The sequence below is a fragment of the Cetorhinus maximus genome, chromosome 21 (genome assembly GCF_964194155.1).
Source record: "Cetorhinus maximus chromosome 21, sCetMax3.hap1.1, whole genome shotgun sequence".
Lineage (NCBI taxonomy): Eukaryota > Metazoa > Chordata > Chondrichthyes > Lamniformes > Cetorhinidae > Cetorhinus > Cetorhinus maximus.
The window spans coordinates 16,347,361-16,368,959 of NC_135899.1; the positions used below are offsets into that span (position 1 = coordinate 16,347,361).

The window sequence follows — 21,599 nt, forward strand, 5'->3', positions numbered from 1 at the left end:
CAATGCTCACAACTGTTCCCTCCATTGGAAGCTAAAAATCCATATTCCTGACCATTGTCAACGAGTCTGGATTACCTAAACTGCTTCAATGGTTAATAATTGCCCATTGAATGCTCCTTCTTTACTTGACATTATCTTTCTGAGTCACAGTTTTGCTTCCCTCTCAGCTTTGGCCCAATTAGTAGCATTTTCGCTTCTGAATCAGAAGGTTTTGATCTCGGGACTACCTGTTGAGCAGGTTTTGCTGTTTGTGGGAGCTGGCCGCTGCAAATTGGGGGGAGGGCGGGGGGAGCTGTATTTCCCTATCTTGCACAGTGACTGCACTTCAAAAGGGCTTCATTGGCTACACGAAGCACTTTGTAGACCTCCTGAGGTTGCCTTCCCCCATTGTATTCCATGCAGGCGCCTGAAACCTGGTGTAACATTGTCGAGGGGTTCGCAGGCCAGGCAAAGCCTGACAGGGGCCACTAACGTGTGCCCTGTGCCCCCTGCTCCCCCAACCAAGGTTAAAAAAAGGTGCCATATCAATGCAAGTACTTTTTTTTTAAAGGAGTTAAGGAGTGGGGCGAGTGGAGAAAGGGAGGGAAACGGGCAGAGGCATACCGGGGATGTGTTTTTTTCAAATGCACTGGAAGATTCCGGGATCGCTTAAGAGCTGGGTCAGAAGCACAAATAAGATCAAAGCAATGAGACCAGCTCCTGGTTTCGCTGAATTTTATGTTATCGTCAGAAGCAGGCGTGGCTACTACTTGTTTACACATGAAGAGACTTCGAACTGCCACTTCAACTTTCAGCTGGGTGCGGGCTGCCAAATAGAATAGAGTTGCCAAAAAATTAAAAAAAATTTTAAAAAATGGCAACAGTTTCCCTGAAGTGGTATCAGCACCCCATGGACAGGTGAGCTGGAAGGTTACAAACGGCTGGTCGGATGGGTGAGTCTGCCAGTCCCTGGGTCCTTTGTTAACGCTCCGCTGTTTTTGCAGATTCATGGACAAGGTGGCTCTTGTCAGTGTGTCCACCTACCGAGATCGTTACCTGGAGGAGCTGGAGAAAAACACTGGCCACTCGGGGGGAAAATGCACCCAGCGAAACGGAAGTCTGAAGGTATTGTTTCTCAGTCCAGAATTTCCATGCTTTTGTACTTAGTTTTTTACTTCCATCTGCTAAACATTGTTATCAAAGAGGGGAGGCGGGGTGGGGGGGGAACGACGTTTGAATCGCCCCTCCCTGTCCCCATCTATTTCTGTCAGATGTTAATTTCTGACTGGTTTTGACAATTTTCACTGGCGACCTGTGCCCACGGTCGAAATGGGTAAATTTAAAATAGAGACTGTTTCGCTCCATTATTCCTCCTTCTCCGCCCCTTGAGCAAACTCGGGTTGTATCCCTTGGAATTTTGAAAGTTAAGGATCAGAAGTTTCAAGATTTTAAGGGGAACAGAAAGGAATTAGCTTCTCTCTATCTATCCTTTCATTTGGTTTAGGAATAGGGGATCTATTTCCAAAAAGATGGAGACAGACCTTTCAGGAGTTAAATTAGAAAGCCCACTCCAACACACAAAGGGTGGTAGAAGTTTAGAATTCTGTTCTGCAAATAGCAATGACATGAGATCAGTTATTGATTTTAAATTTGAGATTGGCAGATGTTTGTTAATCAAAGCCATTAAGGGATATGGGTCAAAGGAGGGCATATGAAGTCAGGTTGTAGATCAGCCAAGATCTCACTGGATGACTGAACAGGCTCAAGAAAGAACTTGAATTTATATAGTGCCCTTAAAATGACAAGACATCCCAAAGTGAACGAAATGACAGCCAGTGAAATACTTTTGAACTGTATTCACTGCTGTAATGTAGGAAACCTGGCAGTAAATTTGTGCACAACAAGCTCCCACAAACAGATAAATGACCAGGATAAAAGCAAAATACTGCGGATGCTGGAAATCTGAAACAAAAACAAAAATAGCTGGAAAAACTCAGCAGGTCTGACAGCATCTGTGGAGAGGAAGACAGAGTTAACGTTTTGAGTCCCTATGACTCTTCATCAGAACGTTAACTCTGTCTTCCTCTCCACAGATGCTGTCAGACCTGCTGAGTTTTTCCAGACAATGACCAGGTATCGGTTTTAGTGATGTTGATTGAGAGATAACAATATTACTCAGGACACCAGGGATAACTCACCTACTCTTCTTCAGTGTAGTGCCATGGCATCATCCCTGTTCTCCTGAGGGAGTTTTAAAATCTCATCTGAGAGACAGCAGAGCACTTCCTCACTACTGCAATGGAGTGTCATTTTTGATTTTTATGCTTAGGTTCTGGAGTGGGACTTGATCCTACAATTGTCTGACTTGAAGGTACCCACTGAGCCACAGCTAGCTGGCTCACTGCTATGCCCATTTGTGTATGTTTCCTTTAACTCCATCTCTTCTTCACCTAGAAGAATACCCCTGGAGTTGACACTCCACTTGATGCAATAACTAATTTGTGCTGAAATTGGCAAATGCACTGAAAATGGACTAAATTTGGCATTGACAGGTTCAATGAGGATGTAGGAATGTTTTGTTCCCCTTTAATCTCTTTCACTAAGAGTAGGAGACCAGCAGATTTCAGCAACAAGTTCTGATGCAGCTGAACCATTTTACCATTAAAAAGGCAAAGACCTTTCCTGAAATCTGGTTTTAGAGGGTGAGAACAATTAGACCCTGGAATAAACATAGGAATATAGGAATTGCTGGGTCCAGCCAATTCACCTTCCGCCATCCTGCTGGTTACATATTACAATGATGCGGTTGGTGCTGACTAATCACAGCAAAAAAAACTATCAACTAGTCAGCAACAAACCCTGATAAAATAGGAACATAAGCATAGGAACAGGAGTAGCCCATTTGGCCCCTCGTGTCCACTCTGCCATTCAATAAGATCATGGCTGATCTGTTTGTGTTTTGAATCCCATCTACCCCCAATAACCTTTGATTCCCTTGCCTAACAAGAATCTATCTACCTCTGCCTTAAAAATATTCAATGACCCCCACCCCAACACCTTTTGAGGCAGAGAGCTCTGAAGTCACACCACCCTCTGACAGAAAAAAATTCTCCTCATCTCTGTCCTAAAAGGGTGACCCCTAGTTCTGGACTCACACACAAGAGGAAACATCCTTTCCATGTCCACCTTGTCAAGACCATTCTGGATCTTATCTTCAATCAAGTCAGCCCTCATTCTTCTAAACTCCAGTGTAAACAAGCCCAGTCTGTCCACCCTTTCCTCATAAGATAACCCACTCATTCTAGGTATCAATCTAGTAAACCTCCTCTGAACTGCATCCAATGCATTTACATCCTTCCTTAAATAAGGAGACAGAACTGCACACAGTATTCGAGATGGGGTCTCACCAATGTCCTGTATAACTGAAGCATAACATCCTTACTTTTATATTCAATTCCACTCGTAATAAAGGAGAGAACATGTTGCCCTTATTTTTATGTCAATCTATGATTATATACTTTATGACTTTATGTTGTTAAATAGCAAAACATATGACAATTTGTGAAGTAGAAAAGCTGAGTCCATTGGAACAAAAGAGTTTTCCTGCAATCCAAGTTGACAATCTGGGAACTATAAAATTGAGGATTATACAGTACTACCAGTGGTGAGGGGGTGTAATTACAGTATGACATGAACACAGAAAGTTTTTGTTTACTTGTGGGCATTGAAAATTATAAGGAAAAAAGCTGGTACAAAACTGTGACAATAGCAAAGTTGCACAAGCAGATGTAAGTATTTTAAAAATTGTAGATAACATAATTTACAATTTATCATTGTTATTGTGCATTTTATTCTGTTTTGCTAGTCTTAGCAGCATTTTAAAAGTAAATGGGAGTGGAAGGAAAAAGGCTACTGATTGACATGCTAACACCATTATTTATAAATTTCAGGGAAGTCGATTGGACACCAGCCCTAAAAAACATTGCAAAGAAGCTTCAATCTAAACCAAAAATATGATGGAGTTTTCCAAGATTCTTCAAACAAACAGATTCTCAAGAAAATGTCAATGACACTCTTTGTTGTGTACTTTTTTTATGTGAAAATAAATAAATTCACAATTTCTTGCTAAAATTCATAGCACTGTTTACTTGGAGTCAGCTATTTCAATGCTCTTCTGGCCAACCCCCTACTCATATATGTCACCAAAAAAATTAGTGTTGGTGCTGGATGAAGGTTTTTACCCCAAGGCTCACCTTTGAGAGTAATTAAAGTAAGGGAGCTTTAATGTATCACTAAGTGCAGTGAAGTTGTTCGTTGTGTAATGATTTAAGAGGAAACTGTGTGAGTGATCTAAAATAGGAAAATTGAAAATTTAGAACAAGGAAGGTGGCATTCGTAAGCTGCCTCGGCAGGCTCTGAGTCAGACAACCTTCTTCTTGCCACCTATACTTCTTCCTTGTGCATGAGTTTTGCCTGAGGTTCTCTGCTGTAGCTCCGAACTCTGCAGCCCAAGTTGGCAGAACCAGTGGGTAGTGCGGGTGGAGCAAATGGCACTGTGCGATGTCAGTCTCAAACACTAGAAGGGCTGAGCAGCAGCAATAAAGCAAAACTTGGCTCCTGGTCTAGTGACACCTTGAATTGAAAAATCCCATTCTTGTGCTCAAATCCTTCCATAGCCTCACCCCTCCCAACATTTAACTTATTTCAGACCTACAACCCTCTGTGAACTTTTATGTTCCTCCAATTTTGACCACTTGTACATATTTGCGACATCATTGGCAGCCATACCATCAACTGCTTAGACCCCAAGCTCTGGAACCCCTAAACCTTTCCCCATCTTCACCTTTGAAGTTGCTCCTTAAAACCTACCTCTCTTATTTAATTCTTGGTCACATAGTCCAGAGACCCAGGCTAATGCTCTGGGGGCACAGGTTCAAACCACACCATGGTAGCTGGTGGAATTTAAATTCAATTAAACCTTGAATTTAAGGCTAGTCCCAGTAATAATGGACCATGAAATAATTGTGAAAATGTCCATCACCATGAGGTACTCAGTACTACAAATACTGATTGAGCTAGCCAAGTCCTGAAGGTGCTGCACTGGGCCTGTGGTTGGCGATAAGGGAACAACCAAGAGGAAAAGACTTACTTGACGCCCTCCTCACCAATCTACCTGTTGCAGACGCATCTGTTAATGATGGTATTGGTAGGAGTGACCACCACACAGCCCTTTGGAGACTAAGTCCCATCTTTACATTGGCACTACCACTGTGCTAAATGGGAGAGATTTTGAATAGATCTAGCCACTCAAAACAGGGCATCCATGAGGTGCTGTGGGCCATCAGCAGCAGCAGAATTGTATACAACCACGATGTGTAACCTCATGGCTTGGCATATCCCCCACACTACCATTACCACCAAGCAAGGGGATCAACCCTGGTTCAATGAAGAGTGTAGGAGAGCATGCCAGGATCAGCACCAGGCATACCTAAAAATGAGGTGTCAACCTGGTGAAGCTACCATACAGGACTACTTGCTTGCCAAACAGTGGAAGCAGCATGCAATAGACAGAGTTAAGCGATGGCTCAACCAAAGGATCATGTCTAAGCTCTGCAGTCATGCTGCATCCAGCTGTGAATAGTGGTGAAGAATTAAACAACTAATGGAGGAGGAGTCTCCACAAATATCCCCACCCTCAATGATGGGAGAGCCCTGCTCAAAGACATGGCTGAGGCATTTTCAACCGCCAGAAGTGCCGGAGGTCCCTGGCATCAAAGATGCCTGTCTTCAGCCAATTTGATTAACCCCATGTGCTATCAAGAAATGGCTGAAGGCACTGGATACTGAAAGTCTATGGGCCCTGACAACATTCCGGCAATAGTACTGAAGAATTGTGGTCCAGAAGTAGCTGCGCCCCTAGCCAAGCTGCTCCAGTACAGCTATAACACTGGCATTGACCCGGCAATGTGGAAAATTGCTCAGGTATGTCCTATCCACAAAGAACAGGAGAAATTCAACCCAGCCAATTACACCGCACCACCCTCCCCCCCCCACACCCCCACCCCCCACCAGCCACCCCCATCAGTCTATTCTCAATCATCAGCAAAGTGATGGATGGGGTTGCTGACAGTGCTATGAAGCGGTACTTACCAATTATGTGCTCATTGACGCTCAGTTTGGGTTCCGCCAAGGCCACTCAGCTCCTGATCTCATTACAGCCTTGATTCAAACATGGGAAAAAAAACTGAAATCCTGAGGTGAGGTGAGAGTGACTGCCCTTGACATCACAGCATTTGACCAAGTGTAGCACAAAGAGTGTCACAAAATTGAAGTCAGCTGGAATTAGGGGAAAATTTTCCACTGGTTGAAGTCATGCCTAGCAGAAAGGAAGTCATGCCCAGCACAAAGGAAGATAGTTGTGGTTGTTGGAAGTCAATCATCTCAGCTCCAGGACATCACTGCAGAAGTTTCTCAGGATAGTATCCTAGGACTAGTCATCTTCAGCTGCTTCATCAATGACATACCCACTTCTAACTTTAAGATAGAGGCTATGTTCACTGATGATTATACAATGTTCAGTAACATTTGTGACTCCTCAGATACTGAAGCAGTGTGTGTTCATATGCAGCAAGACCTAGAATACATTCAGGTTTGGGCTTATAAGTGGCAAGAAACATTTGCACCACATGAGGGTCAGGCAATGGCCATCTCCAAGAAGAGGGAATCTAACCATCTACCCTTGATGTTCAATGGCATTACCATCTCTGAATCCCCCACCATCAACATCCTGGGGGTTACTATTGACCAGAAACTGAACTGGACCAGCCATATATATCCTGTGGCTACAAGAGCAGGTCAGAGGCTAGGAATCCTGTGGCGGGTAACTCACCTCCTGACTCCCAAAGCCTGTCCACCATCTACAAGTCAGGACTGTGATGGGTTACTCTCCACTTTCCTGGCTAAGTGCAGCTCAAACAACACTTAAGAAGCTCAACACCATCCAGGACAAGGCAGCCCGCTTGACACCCCATCCACCACCTTAAACATTCACTCCCTTTATAAAAATTTATTCACAGGATGCGGGCTTCACTGGCTGTGCAAACTATTAACAGTGGAACCACCTACAAGATGCACGGCAGCGATTCACCAAGGCTTCTTCGATAGTACCTTCCAAATTAGTGACCTCTACCATCTAGAAGGAGAAGGGCAGCAGGTGCATGGAGCACCACCACCTGCAAGCTCCCCCTCCAAGCCAAACACTATTCTATTGCAATGCATCTGTCCAGTCTCCGACATTCTAGCTACTTAAACTTAAGGTCATCTAAGACTCTATTGCCCATGCTCCAACGCGCATTGACTCCCATTCACCCAAACCCCTGTGGTCACTGACTGACTACCAGTCAAGCAATGCCTTGATATTAAAATTCTTACCCTTGATTTCATATCCCTTGCTCCCCCATGTCTCTGTAATCTCCTCCAACCCCACAACTCTCCAAGATACATGCACTGTTCCAGTCTGACCTGTTGACCATTCTCAATTGTAATCACTGCAACATTGGCAGCTGTGCCATCAACTGCCAAGGCTCTAAGTTCATGAGTTCAGTTCTTTAGACCTCTCCGCCTCTCTAACTTATTCCTCCTTTAAGACGCCCCTTTAAAACCTGTCTTTTGACCAAGCTCTTGTTCACCTGTATAAATACCCTTCACATGCTCAGTGTCAATTTTTTTTACATAATGCTCCTGTGAAGCAGCTGGTGTTGATGCTATTTAAATACACTTGGTGCTGTGTGATCACTGTTATTACACAGGTTTTGTAATTTATGGTACAAACAACATCCCTTCATGAGAAGGAAGAAACTAAAATAGTCGCAAACATGAAGGAGAAATCCAAAGGTAGAAGGTTGTTCAAAGGGCATTCAAGTGGGTCTGGAGTCACACATAGGCAGATTTCCTTCCCTAATGGACATTAGTGAACCAACAATAGTTTCACAGTCTATCATTAGAATTTCAATTCCAGGTTTTTCTTGAATTCAAATTCCACCAGCTGTCATGGTGGGATTCAAACCCAGGTCCCCAGAGCATTACCCTTAGGTTTCCAGATTACCAGTCCAGTGACAATACCACTACACCATCACCTTCCCACTGATCAAATTTCTCAGCAAGATGTGAAACAATATGGAATTAGATTTTGTACTCCGGTGGACACACCAGTCTTTAATAGAGAATGATGGCTGGATAGGGCAGAGCCTCACTCTGAGACTGATAACACTTGGCAATGGCTCATTTGGGATATATTAATATTTGGTGATATTACCCAGTACAATGAATATATCTTTGACCAAGGTAACATCATGTGACAAGTTGCATCAAGACATTTAGTTGCATGTGTTTTAAGGCTGCGCGTCAATTTGTTTGTGTCAGTCGCTGGTGGCATTCCTGCCTCTGAATCACAACATTCTGGCTTTAAATTCTGCTCCAGGGCTTGGGCACAAAATTCAAGGCTGGCACTCTAATGCAGTACCGAGGGAGTGCTGCACTGTCAGAAATGCCATCTTTTGGATGAGATATGTAACCGAGGCCCCATCTGCCTACTTAGGTGGGTGTATAAGATTCCATGGCACAATTTTCAAAGAAGAGCAGAGGAGTTATCCCCGGCCAATATTTTATCCCACTACCAACATTAGAAACAACAGATTATTATCTAACTGCTTCTTGTGGGAGTTTGTCGTGCGCAAATTGATTGCTGCGTGTCCTGTATAACAACAGTGACTGCATTTCAAAAAGTGCTTCATTGACCATAAACATTTTGACGTAAACACTTCTGCTTCCCGCTCCATCCCACTCTCTCCTCCGCTCCCTCCAATGCAGGAGGCGTACAACAGAGGAGCGGTGAAGGAAACAGGAGAGCATGGAAAGCAGGGGGGAATGGCAAAGAGAGCAGGAGGAATTGCGAGAGGGTAGCAAGGAGAGTGGGAGGGAGCAGCAAAGAGACCTGCAGGAGGAAGTGGGAGAGTGCGGCGGGAGAAGCAGGTGGAAGCAGTAAGTGGGAGGGAGAAGGAGCGGGAATCAGGAAGGAGCAGCGGCAGGAGGCGGACAGCAGGAGTTGGAGAGAGCGGGGAGGGAGTGAAAGCAGTGTCGTGTATTCTTCTCTCTGGTCTGTGCTGCACCATCTTTGATGCAGGCAGCTGCTGAGGACTTCACTGTCAGAGGCTGCAGGCACTGCAACTGTGACATCAGCAAAGAGAGCCTTCTTCAGACTGGACTGTTTGATGCCACAGACTGCACCCCCTCCCCCTTCTGTTTGCAGCAGGCACCCAGACTGAGTGCAGTCAGTGAGTTTGCGCTTCAGTGTGTGTGAAAGTGTGTGTGCCTGAAGTCTGCAGTGTAACACGTGCTGGTCCCTGGTGCTTGATATCTATTCCTGGTATTTGAGGCCTGGCCCCTGGTGCCTGGTGCCTGAGTTTGAAAGTTGTCCTCCAGTCTAAAATCAAAAAGCACCTACTGGAATAGTCACCCTGTCAACAGGGGCTGAAGCAGCCAGTGAGGGCTCCTGTCCATTTCAGAGGCAAGGTGGCAGTTATATTGCAGCTTCAGTAGCATTGAAGCATCAGCTTTAGTTCAGTGGGAGGCACGTCCCCTTCTGTGTCAGGAAGTTATAGGTTCAAATCCAACTACATAGACTTGAATATAAAACTTAGGTTGACACACCCTTTGGAGTACTGAAGGAGGGAGTGCTGTACTCTCTGAGATGCTGTCTTGTAGTCAAGATGTTAAACCAATGCCTGCTATCTCAGGTGGATGTAAAAGATCCCATAGCACTATTCAAGAAGAGCAGTGGAGTTATCCTGGGTCTTGAAATGAGCTCCTGATCATACTTTCACATTATTACTAAAACCACCAATTTTCAAATCCATAACATCACCCAACTTCACCCCTACTTCAGCTCATTAAGACCTTCATTCACATATTTGTTACCTCTTTGACTTGTTTCTGTCAATGGGCTCCTGGATGTAAGGAGGCTACATTCTACCCACCGTAAATTTGAGGTCATCCGAAACTCTGCTGCTCATGTCCCTACTCGCACCAAATCCTGTTCACCTAGCGCTCCTTTGTTCACTGTCCTACATAAGCTCCCAGTGAAGTAATACCTCAATTTTAAAATTCTCATCCTTTTTAAATCCCTCCATGGCCTCGATACCCCCCAACCCATCTTTGCAACCTCCAGGCCCACAACCATCTATGAAATTTTCACTCATCTCATACCAGCCTCTTGATTTTAATCACTCCACTATCAATGGTGCTGTCCATAACTACCTTGGCCTTAAACTCTTGAATTCGCTCTCTAAACCTCTCTGCTTCTCGCCTCTCTTTCTTCTTTTAAGATACTCTTTAAAACCTACCTTTTTGACCAAGCTATTAGGCATCTTCCCCAATATGACTCAGTGCCTAATACTGCTTTACAATTGATTCTGTGATGCACCTAGTGATGTTAAAGTTGCTATATAAATATAATTTGCTGGTGTTGATGTTATTGGTACCCAGGCCAATATTTATCCTTTGACAAACGTTAAAGCAATTGTTTTTAAATGGCTGTGAAATCATGCTGTGTGCAAATTGGCTGCAGCATTTATTACATTACAATAATGATGACAGGCATAAAGTTGGTTGTAAATGGCTTCATGATGCCCTGAGGTTATGAAAGGTTCTATACAATATCAAGTCAATCTTTACTGAATGTCCTGCTCTACTCCAGCCCAATCCCTGCACCCTGCAACATCCCAGGTCCCACTAAAATAATTAACAAAGGGATGTTCACAAAAAGTTGGACCAGTTGGGCCTGTATCCATTGGAGTTTAGAAGAATGAGAGGTGTCCTTATTGTAACATATAAGATCCTTAGGGAACTTGACAGAGTGGATGCTGAAAGGATGTTTCCCCTTGTGGGAGAGACGAGAACTAGGGGTCACAGTTTAAAAATAAGGGATCTCTCATTTAAGATGGAGTTGATGAGAATTTTTTTCTCTCAGTGGGTTGTGAGTCTCTGGAACTCTTCCCCGGAGAGCAGTGAAAGGTGGGTCATTGATATTTTTAAGGCTGAATTAGATAGATTCTTGATTGACAACAGCGTCAAAGGCTATAGTGGGTAGACAGGGAAGTGCAATTGAGGCTATGGCCAGATCATATTGGATGGCAGAGCAGGCTGGAGTGCCAAATGGCCTACTCCTGCCCCTAATTCATGCGCTCGTATGTTTGTATCCTCTTGTGGAGGCAGGGTATATAGCTGCAGTAGTAAATGAATAGCTTTCATCTGTCTTTGCTGGATAAGAGGATGCTGTCAATGTAGCAGAGGAGGTAGTAGCAATACTGGACAGGATAAAAATAGATAAAGAGGGAGTACACTGTAAACTCTTCAGACTGGAAATCTGAATTCCAGAAACACCAGTTGTCTGTAAGTGTTTTTAGCAGGTCCTGTGCCTCACAAAGTTGCCATTCACGGCATTGATACCAACTGCAAAACAGAAAAGAGAGAGAGTCAAGATGGGTGATGGAGGAGGAAAGGTCAGCAAACAGGTAGATATTAAATTTAAAAATCAAAGCTTTTCAGACTATTAGTACGCTTCTGGGAAAGGAAACTGCTTTCAGTTTTTTATATTGAATGTTTATCATTACTCTGTTTTCCCCAGCCCTGGGCCTGCTGGTAGTTCTAATTCTGGCTATCAGTCCTTTTGCTGTCCCAAGGTATACATTAGTTTGAGCAGTAGTTCTTGAGCAGACACATGGTAAATGGTACAGTATCAATAAGAGAAACTATAAGCACTTGACACCTCTTCATCTTGTGCAAACAAACATTGAGCCATTGACAAAAGAGATCACAGGAAAATAGCTTATTATAACATTATAAATCAGTCAATCAAGCAAGATTTTCCCTTGAGTCAGCATGGAGGGTATGAGGGGCTACTGGGGGTGGCTGGGGAACATGACTTGGTATTGAGTTAGCATGGAGGAATGGGGGTGGCATGGGGAGTGGATGGCACGGGGTGAGGGGTGAGGGCTAGAGGGTTTAAAATGTAAGTAAACAACTGGGACAAAATCCCAGAGAACTGAGGCAGGCACTTATCCAACTCATCTTGACACTCAGCCACCAGTGTGGCCAGCTCTGATCTGCATCCACAGGTGTCAGGCCTGACTCTATACTGCACCAGCACTCCCCACACCACCCCTCCCTGGAGGGAGTTCGTACCACTCAGGACGCTTTCTACTGAGGCAGGTGTGGCAAGCCGGGTCATTTCTCTACTCAACCTATCCCACTCTGTAGTGAAAAATCCAGCCATAGACCCAAGTCAGGATGGTGTGTGACATTGAGGGGGCTTGCGGATGTTGACATCCTCTTGTATTGGCTGCACTTGTCCTTCTATGTGGGAGAGGTCACTGGTTTGGAAGGTGCTGTTGAAGGAAGCTTGCTTGACAAGTCATTGCACTGGGGATGTTTGCTGATGATTGCACAGTGCTCAATATTATTTGCAACTCCTCAGATACTGAAACAGCTTGTGGCTGTTTGCAACAAGAACTGGAGAACATTCAGGATTGGGCTGATAAATGGTAAGTAACATTCATGTGACATAGGTGCTAGGCAGTGACCATCTTCAACAAGAGAGAATCTAAGCTTTTCTCCTGTTATTATCCCCATGGAGACCAACAAACCAAAAGAACTGAATTTACTGAATGACCTCACTGAGAAAACTAAATTGACAAGATTTCACTTTTATAACTTTTACTTTAGCAATAAAACAAAAATCATCATAAATTAAACATGAATTAACAGACAAATTAACAGTTAATTCATTTTATGAATTGCACATTAAATAGTAAACACAACAAAGATAGATCTCACAGATTTACTGGGCAGTCTACTCAGTAACATGGTATTAATTTCAGCCACAATGTCCTTCAAAGCTTTGAACTTCCTCAAGTAAAATTCCAGCTCTTTTCCTTCAAGGATTCAGCCACTAATCCTCATCCGACAGCAGCTCTCAAACCACTCGAGTTCCATGGACTCGAGTCTTGACCAAAATGGCACAATCCTGCAGAACCTCCTCAGCTCTGTGCATGACAGACTGATGGTGTGGATCCAGCAGAATCACCTTTATCTGAATCCACAGTAAATGAGACTGGGCCAACGCAACAAAATGAAAACAGCCAAAAACAACCCCCACAGCACAGGGATCAGCAGCCCCGGGAGAAAACCACAGCCACCAGTACTTCCCTCCACCGATAATACCTCTGGAGGTCCACAGCACAGGCACAAAGAGCAGGCATGCAGCCCTGCACCCCCCACCCAGGCAACCAGCTTGCACTGGCTGCACACACAATGGAGCCGAACACCATCACATGCACGACTTTCAGTGGCATTACTATTGCTGGAATCCCCCACTATTAACACATTGGGGGTTATTTGGGTTGAGTGGATGGTGTCTCTGTGTAAGAAAGTAACTTAATGCTGAGTGTATAAATGTCCTCAGCTGCTGAAGGCTGAATTACCACTGTTTCTAATTAAAAGGAAGAAGATTGTTGCATGAAAGACAGTGAGTCATTCCAATGATGAGCATTATCTGGTTCTTCTAGGATTCCTAGAAGTATGCAAATATCACCATTCAATAGGGATGTACATTGATTCTGAAGTTCATAGAGAAAATCAATGATCTGTCACCCTTGCAGCTAAGAGGAACATTGGAAGATTTATGCCACCTGGACCTTGTAACTTGATGTCTGATGAATAAAGGCTGAAGTCAGTCGAGGGCATCTGTCAATATGTTAACAGTTGCTCCAGTATCAATTTTAAAAGAAGTATTGAACCTTGAACTTGGACTGTAACTGACCAGTAGTCTGAATTAAGACTATCTACTTCCTCTAGGAACTTTGTAGTTTTGTCTTTTTCCAGGCTTTTCATTTCTGGTGAGGAACGTGTTTCATAAATGTTAGTTGGTCTGCAACTTTGATTAAAATTGCTGGATTTGCAGAACTGCTTGGAATGTCCAGTCTTGCCACACTGGAAGCAGTCCGCGCCCCCTGCTGGGCAGTCTTGACATCCATGCTGGCTTTCTGTGCCACAAGATGGGCACCTCAAAACGGCCACCAGCGTGGAGCTTCCCACCCTTCCGGTTGGTTCGTTGGGCTTTCGTAGGGGTGGGGACGCTGCCCATGGGCCTACCCAACCTACGGAGCCACGTGAAGCCTCGCAGTGACCTGCTTAAATGCTCTAAGCTCAGCTCGCCCCGCACACTGGACCGCTTGATCCAATGTAAGATGACCTTTGGCCTGCAGAACGTTGGAGAGTTTCTCATCCCAAACACCCACGACTATGCAGTCACAGATTAGCTCGCCCTTCAACGCCCCAGTATCCACAAGAGCTAGCTAGTCGATATAGGTGGGTTGGGAATAATTCAATCGACTCCCCAGGTCGTTGTGCGCGCAGGTTAAAACGCGCTCTCTCAATTACTCCATTTTGCTTCTGGTTAAAATAGATGTCAAAGGCTTTAATAATGGAAAAGCCTGCAGTGGACTTCTGCACACTCTACCTAAGAAAAACCTCGTCTGCTACTGGACCTACTGCATAAAGAAAGGAACCGACTTGGAGCTTTTGGGGGACACAGGCTTGAGGGGCCGAATGGTCTGCTCCTGTTGCTCTGTTCGATGTGAAGAGGAAATAACTAATTACAGCTGAACTGAAAGCAGGATTTAACGCCTGGTTCGTTAGTTTTCGATTTGAATTTGTGCTGGGCGGAGACAAGTGGGACGTGTACGAGCATAAATGCTGTCTCAGGATTCACTCCTCTTCTCCGCTGTAGGCGCACTGCTGTGACAGATCAACAGGATCGACTCCGGCTGCTGGGGTGAGTGACTCTACTTTCACCAACACTGGACGTTAAAGCCAGATCTGCGAACTAGCAGAGATCCTGCTAAAGATTGGTCCAGCATTTAGCTCCGTGCAGCCGGTTGGAGCCGCGGGTCTTAATGATATGTAAAGTTGGGTAACCCAGTGAAGGATCACTACTTGGACAAAGTCAGGGGGCTGGTCCGGTCGCGCTGAACTTATGGCGCTCGCTTCGTTTAAAATCACATGATTGAATGTAATTTATTTACTTATGTTCAGGGTAAGAAGAGGCCAGAGACCAATCCCTGGATGAGCGATCTTTAAAAACAAAAAGGTAAAAAAAATAAATAAATAAAAGCAAAATACTGCCGATGCTAGAAACCTGAACCAAGAACAGAAAATGCTGGACAAACTCAGCAGATCTGGCAGCATCTTTGGAGAGGGAAACAGAGTTTCGAGTCCGTATGACTCTTACTCGGAGGAGGGTACCCCTAATTGAAGAAGGACAACTCTGTTTCCCTCCACAGATGATCCTAGAACTGCTAAATTTTTCCAGCATTTTCTGTTTTTGTGTAAAAATAAATAATTCAAGTATAAAATGTTCTGACTATTTTGTACCGGGCGGGGGAGGGGGGTGGGTGTAAATAATAATAAAGATGCTGGAAAAACTCAGCAGTCAGATGAGGAGTGTAGGAAGGACAAAAGGGAAGGTCAGTGATCAGGGTGCAGGTCTGGCGAGATTAAATAACTAAAGGTTTCATGATACAAAAGCCAAGGAGAGTGGCAATGGGTATAGTGAAGAAACAAAAGATGTGTCTGGATGAGGCACTATGTAAAAAAAAAAGTTCTTCCTCATATCCCCGCCTGTATCTCTTGCCCAAAATCTTAAATCTGTGTCGCTTAGTCCTATAATCTGCGGCCTTAATCTGTCTACCTCAGCCTTGAATATATTCAATAACAGAGGACAGAGGAGATTTACAAGAATGCAGCCAGGGCTTGAAATTACGGCTATGAGGGAAGATGGCATAGGCTGGGGTTGTTTTCCCTAGGGCAGAGGAGGCTGAGGGGTGACCTGATTGAGGTGTACAAGATTGAGGGGCTTAGATAGGGTAGACAGGAAAGACTTGAATCCCCTAGCTGAGGGGTCAATTACCAGGGGGCATAGATTTAAGGTGATTGGTAGAAGGATTAGACGGGACATGAGGAAGCTTTTTCACACAGGGTGGTGGGCATCTGGAATCACTGCCTAAATTGGTGATTGAGGTTGAAACGCTCAACTATTTAAAAGGTACCTGGATCTGCATCTGAAGCGCTGTAGCCTGCAAGGATTAGGTGCTGGAAAATGAGATTCAAATGAGCAGCTAGTTTCTTTCCCGTCTTTTTCTGGCTGGCACAGACATGATGGGCTGAATGGCCTCTTTCTGCACCGTAACTTTTCTGTGGTTCTAATGGGAACAACTTCTCTTTGTCTACCTTATTGAAACCTGTCAAAATCTTGCACACAGCTATCAAATCTCACCTCAACCTCCTTTACTCCAAGGAGATCAAGCCCAGCTTCTCCAAACTAATCTATATCACAGGATTATTAAAAAGAGAGCAGGATTAGGCCATTCAGCCCATTGAAACTGCTCTGCTATTCAGTAAGATCATGGCTGATCTGACTGTGGCCTTAACACCAATTTCCTGCTTGTCCCCCATAATGCCTGACTCCCTTTTGATCAAAAACCTGTCTACCTCAGCCTTGAATATACTCAATAACCCAGTCTCCATTCTTCTCTGGGGAAGATAATTCCAAAAACTAACAACCCTCTGAGAGAAGAAATTCCTCCTCATCTCTATCTTAAATGGGAGACCTCGTAATTTTAAGCTGTGCCTCCCGGTTCTAGATTCTCCTGTGAGGGGAAACACCTCTCAGCACCTACCCTGTGAAGCCTCTTCAGAATCTGATATGTTTCAGTAAGATCCTCTCTCATTCTTCTAAACTCCAATGGGTACAGGCCCAACCTGCTCAAGTTTTCCTCATAAGACAATCCCTTCATCCCAGGAATCAACTAGTGAACCTTCTCTGAACTGCTTCCAATGTAAGTTTCTCCTTCAGTGGGGAGATCAAATTGTACACAGTACTGTGGTTATAGCAAGACTTCCCTTCTTCTATACTCCACCCTCCTTGGCTGGAGCTCATTAAAAGCCAACATTCCATTTGCCTTCCTAATTACTTCCTGTAGCTGCAGGCTAACTTTTTGTGATTCACGTCCAAGGACACACAGATCCCTCTGGACTGCAGCATTCTGCAGTCTCTCTGCATTTAAACAATATGCTGTTTTTCTGTTCTTCCTGCCAAAGTGAACAACCTCACATTTTTCCACATCATACTCCATCTGCTAACTTTTTGCTCACTCGCTTAACCTATCTATATCCCTTGTAGCTAAAATACCCCTTCCCTGGAACCATTCTGGTAAATCTCCTCTGCACCCTCTGAATGACCTCCCTAAAGTGTAGTGAGCAGAATTGGACACAATACTCTAGTTATGGCTTAAACAGAACTTTATGAAGGTATAGCATAACATTCCTACTTTTGTAAGCAGTACCACTATTTATGAAGCCCAAGATCTCATGCTTCGATAACTACTTTCGCAATACGTCCTATCACCTTCAAAGATCTGTGCACATGAACCTGTAGGTCCTCCTGTTGCTGCACACTCTTTATAACTTTCATTAAGCCTATATTGCTCCTCCCTATCCCTTCATACTTCTCTGTATTGAATTCCAATTGCCATTTGACTATACATTCTGCAGACTTGTTGACATCCTCTTGCAGATGATTGATATCATGTTAAAAGCAAAATACTGTGGATGCTGGAAATCTGAAACAAAAACAAAAATAGCTGGAAAAACTCAGCAGGTCTGACAGCATCTGCGGAGAGGAATACAGTTAATGTTTCAAGTCCGTATGACTCTTCATCAGAACATGATGTCATGTTAATTGTTTGCCATACTTTCCAGTTTGCTTTTGTCAATGAATTTTGCGCTGACCCTTGGGGAAACTCATTGTTTTTCAGTGTGGAGGACGGTTGGTAATCATGTACCATGACTCACTATTTTCTGCCCTTAGGCTAATTTTTTCATCTCGGCTGAGAAAAAACATACATAAATCAAGGCATAAACAAATAACAAGAGAGAAGAAGGTAAAGAGAGAATGTGTGTGTCAGGGAGAGACATTAACTTTTAGTACATTTATTGCAGATTTTAAAATGGGACAAGGAAGAAATACCAAAAATCATAGAACCCAGATTTGGAGAAGGTAAGATATTTCCAGGAATGTATTAACAGCTAAACCAAATGCTCCAACCTTCAGCTTCCTGGGGTTTGAAGGTTAAGGGATTGGAGTTCAGTGAATTTAATATATTTTAATTATCCACTGCATTATGCTGAGCATTCATGTGAAGCAGGACGTGTATCAAATCTTCAATTTCCAACCTAATATCTCATCTTCTTTCAGGTTTCACGAGTTGTTCCTGGCAGTCAGTGTCTCTGCTTTTTTGGATCGCTGCATTGAAGTGAAATATGGAAAGCCAAAGCTGTCTTCATGATAGACTCAGTTGAAACCCGAGACACACAATATGTGAGACTGTATCCCACACACTAAACTCAAGAAAGCAGAGGGAAAGATTGGGAGTGGGAAGCGCATGCTAATAAGGGCAAGATTGTTCAGAGCGGCAGAGTAGTGAGGGTGGAAGATTAGAAGGACAAATGCTGCTGAGGAGAGACTGAAGAACACAAAGGAAGCAGCCCCTAGCTGAAATAAGCCACTCAGGATCACAGCTGAGACAATGCAGCACATTAACCGGGCCCATCAATAATGGCACTGAGCATCTGAACAACCCTCATCCGAAAGTTTGCATAGGGCTTAAATTGTCCTTGAGCTAAGTGGCTTGCTAGGACATTGGAGAGAGCAGTTAAGTGTCACCCACATTGCTGTGGGTCTGGAGTCACATGTAGACCAGCCCAGGTAATGACGGCAGATTTCCTTCCCTAAAGGACATTAGTGAACCAGATGGGTTTTTACGAAAATCAAGTGATGGTTCCAATTCCATCTGGAGTTTATTAATTAATTGAATTTAAATCCCACCAGCTGAATGTGTGTGTGTGTGTGTGTGTGTGGGATACATTCCAGCATACAATAGTGGACTCGGTTTCTGTATTCATTCTCCTTCCATTTGCATTTTAAACTCTCCCTGTTTCCACATTCTGTTCACAACCATTTCTGTTGTCTTGTTCTTTGTCATTATGATGCACTGTGTATTAATAATCCCAAATGGCTGGATTTTAAACAATGAAATTTCAGCTGGAGACTCACCAATTGATGTGACTCCGGGATTATTCACACTCTTTCAAGAATCACTGCAGTTCTGGTGTACTTGCAGCCTGATCCCAGAGTCTGGGGATGTGACCTGAAGCAAAGAGGAATGAGCTTCACTACTGGGGTTGAAAGTTGCCCTGTCGTTGGATGTAAAACAAGGGGCAATGTATACCAATACCTGGGCATGAGGTTCTGCACAAAATTGCCATCACCATATATCAGTGCTCACTGTTTGTACACTGGCTGAAATCAGTGTGGCATCACATGTCCCTGGTTCAATACCCTCCTGCAGAATCTGTAATGAATGATGTGTAGTACGTGTGGTGCAAAGTTTAAAAGGCACAGGGCCCAGGAGATTTGTTCTCTATTTCAGGACAAAATGACAAGTTGAAGCGCAACATACACTGGCTGTACATCGGTCAATGTCTCTCAGACACTGTGCAAGCAAATTTCTTTTTTTAATGACTTCTCATCGATGTGTCAATGCAAAAGAAAACCAAATAAAGCTCACATTTTTCTGAAGCTGCTCTTTAGGAGAGTGGGTATGAAATTTATGATAGCTTGAGAGAGAATTAATGCAGGGAGGGTTACTGCTGAGGTGAGCGTGTGTCATACTGCTGGGGGTTGAAGAGGGTCGCTGCTGGGAGGAGAGGGTCACACTGCTAGGAGGAGGGAGGGTCACACTGCTGGGAGGGAGGGTCGCTGCTGAGGGGAGGGAGGGTCGCTGCTGAGGGGAGGGAGGGTCGCTGCTGAGGGGAGGGAGGGTAGCTGCTGAGGGGAGGGAGGGTAGCTGCTGAGGGGAGGGAGGGTAGCTGCTGAGGGGAGGGAGGGTCGCTGCTGAGGGGAGGGAGGGTAGCTGCTGAGGGGAGGGAGGGTAGCTGCTGAGGGGAGGGAGGGTAGCTGCTGAGGGGAGGGAGGGGCCCTGCTGATGGGAGGGTCACTGCCGAGGGGAGGGAGGGGCGCAGCTGGGAGGAGGGAGGGTCACTGCTGAGGAGGAGAGAAGGGCCCTGCTGGGAGGGGGAGGCGTCGCTGCTGATGGGAGAGAGGGTCGCTGCTGAGGGGAGGGAGGGTCACACTGCTGGGAGGGAGGGTCGCTGCTGAGGGGAGGGAGGGTAGCTGCTGAGGGGAGGGAGGGTAGCTGCTGAGGGGAGGGAGGGTCGCTGCTGAGGGGAGGGAGGGTTGCTGCTGAGGGGAGGGAGGGTCACTGCTGTGGGGCGGGAGGAGGGTCATTGCTGTAGCTGGAGGAGGGTCATTGCTGGAGGGTTGTAGGGTCACTGCTGGGGGAAGGAGGGTCGCTGTTGAGGGGGAGGGGGGTCGATGCTGAGGAGGTAGGAGGGTCATTGCTGGGGGGAAGGAGGGTCATTGTTGAGGGGGAGGCGGGTTGGTGTTGAGAGGGGAAGGAGGGTCACTCCAGTGGCTGGAGGAGGGTCACTGATGGCGGGGCAGGAGGGTCACTGCTGGGGTTAGGGAAGGGTCGCTGCTGAGGGACAAAGAGGTGTCGCTGTTGAGGGAGAGGAGGGTTTGTGTTGAGGGGGGAAGGAGGGTCACCCCTGTGGCTGGAGGAGGGTCACTGTTGGGAGGGGAGTAGGGGTGTCACTGTTGGGGGGGAAGGATGTTTTCTGCTAAGGTGATGGGTCACTGCTAGGGGGAGGAGGGTTTGCTGCTGGGGGAAGCAGAGAGAGAGAGGGGGTCAGTGCTGAGAGTGAGAGAGAAAGAGACTGAGGGTCACTGCTGGCATAGGGTGGAAGAGAGAGAGAGGGTCGCTGCTGGGGGTGGGAAAGAGAGGATCATTGCGAGAAGGAAGAGTGAGAGAGGAGTTGTTTAGGGAGAAAGAGTCACTGCTGGGCGAGCGGATCATCTCTCAGGTGAACATTTAAAGGAATTTTCCATTTTCCAGAGGGTAATGAGAAAGGGAATTTAATTGCCATCTTTCTCTTTCGGGTATTCTGCTTCGTTAGAAGTCGAGCCAGAAAACTAAATCCTGCCAACAAATTGGAAACAACTGGAGCGGAGAGAGCTCTGGCGCTCTCACTGGGAGACTTGTCATATTTATATCCTGGAGAATACATTCAACTGGAAAAACCATGGGAAACAGGAGTGAGGGAATTCATTCTTTTTTCTTGATGTTGAATCAAATCAAATCAAATATAGAATAATGTCTTCAAAAATAATCTGATAAATAGATCTACCAAACTATGTAATAAGTATGTTTCAGCATATCAATGGAGTTTAGGCATCACTAAAAAGCTGCTGATTCCAGTCAGATTATCTGCCTTGTCATCTTCAACCCTTCACCAATTTCACCACTTTTAGATGCTTTATAGTACTACGCAGTTCCAGTGTGAGTTCAGATATATCATGTTTCACAGTTCCAGTGTGAGTTCAGATA

The 21,599-nt window shown here is 45.0% G+C and overlaps 2 long non-coding RNA genes across 4 annotated transcripts; both read left to right on the forward strand.

Moving 5' to 3' along the window:
- The first annotated feature begins 325 nt into the window (after window positions 1-325).
- Window positions 326-4,051, forward strand: LOC144695702 (uncharacterized). The gene is made up of 3 exons (XR_013579996.1): window positions 326-897; window positions 984-1,104; window positions 3,930-4,051. It is a non-coding gene; the product is annotated as an uncharacterized LOC144695702 (long non-coding RNA).
- Window positions 4,052-13,965: 9,914 nt separating this feature from the next.
- LOC144695703 (uncharacterized) lies at window positions 13,966-19,735 on the forward strand. 3 transcript variants are annotated; one of them, XR_013579998.1, is made up of 4 exons: window positions 13,966-14,403; window positions 15,130-15,184; window positions 18,094-18,151; window positions 18,350-19,735. It is a non-coding gene; the product is annotated as an uncharacterized LOC144695703 (long non-coding RNA). The 3 variants fall into 3 exon arrangements; XR_013579997.1 differs by lacking the exon at window positions 13,966-14,403 and adding an exon at window positions 14,721-14,869; XR_013579999.1 differs by lacking the exons at window positions 13,966-14,403; window positions 15,130-15,184 and adding an exon at window positions 14,735-14,869.
- The last annotated feature ends 1,864 nt before the right edge of the window (window positions 19,736-21,599 follow it).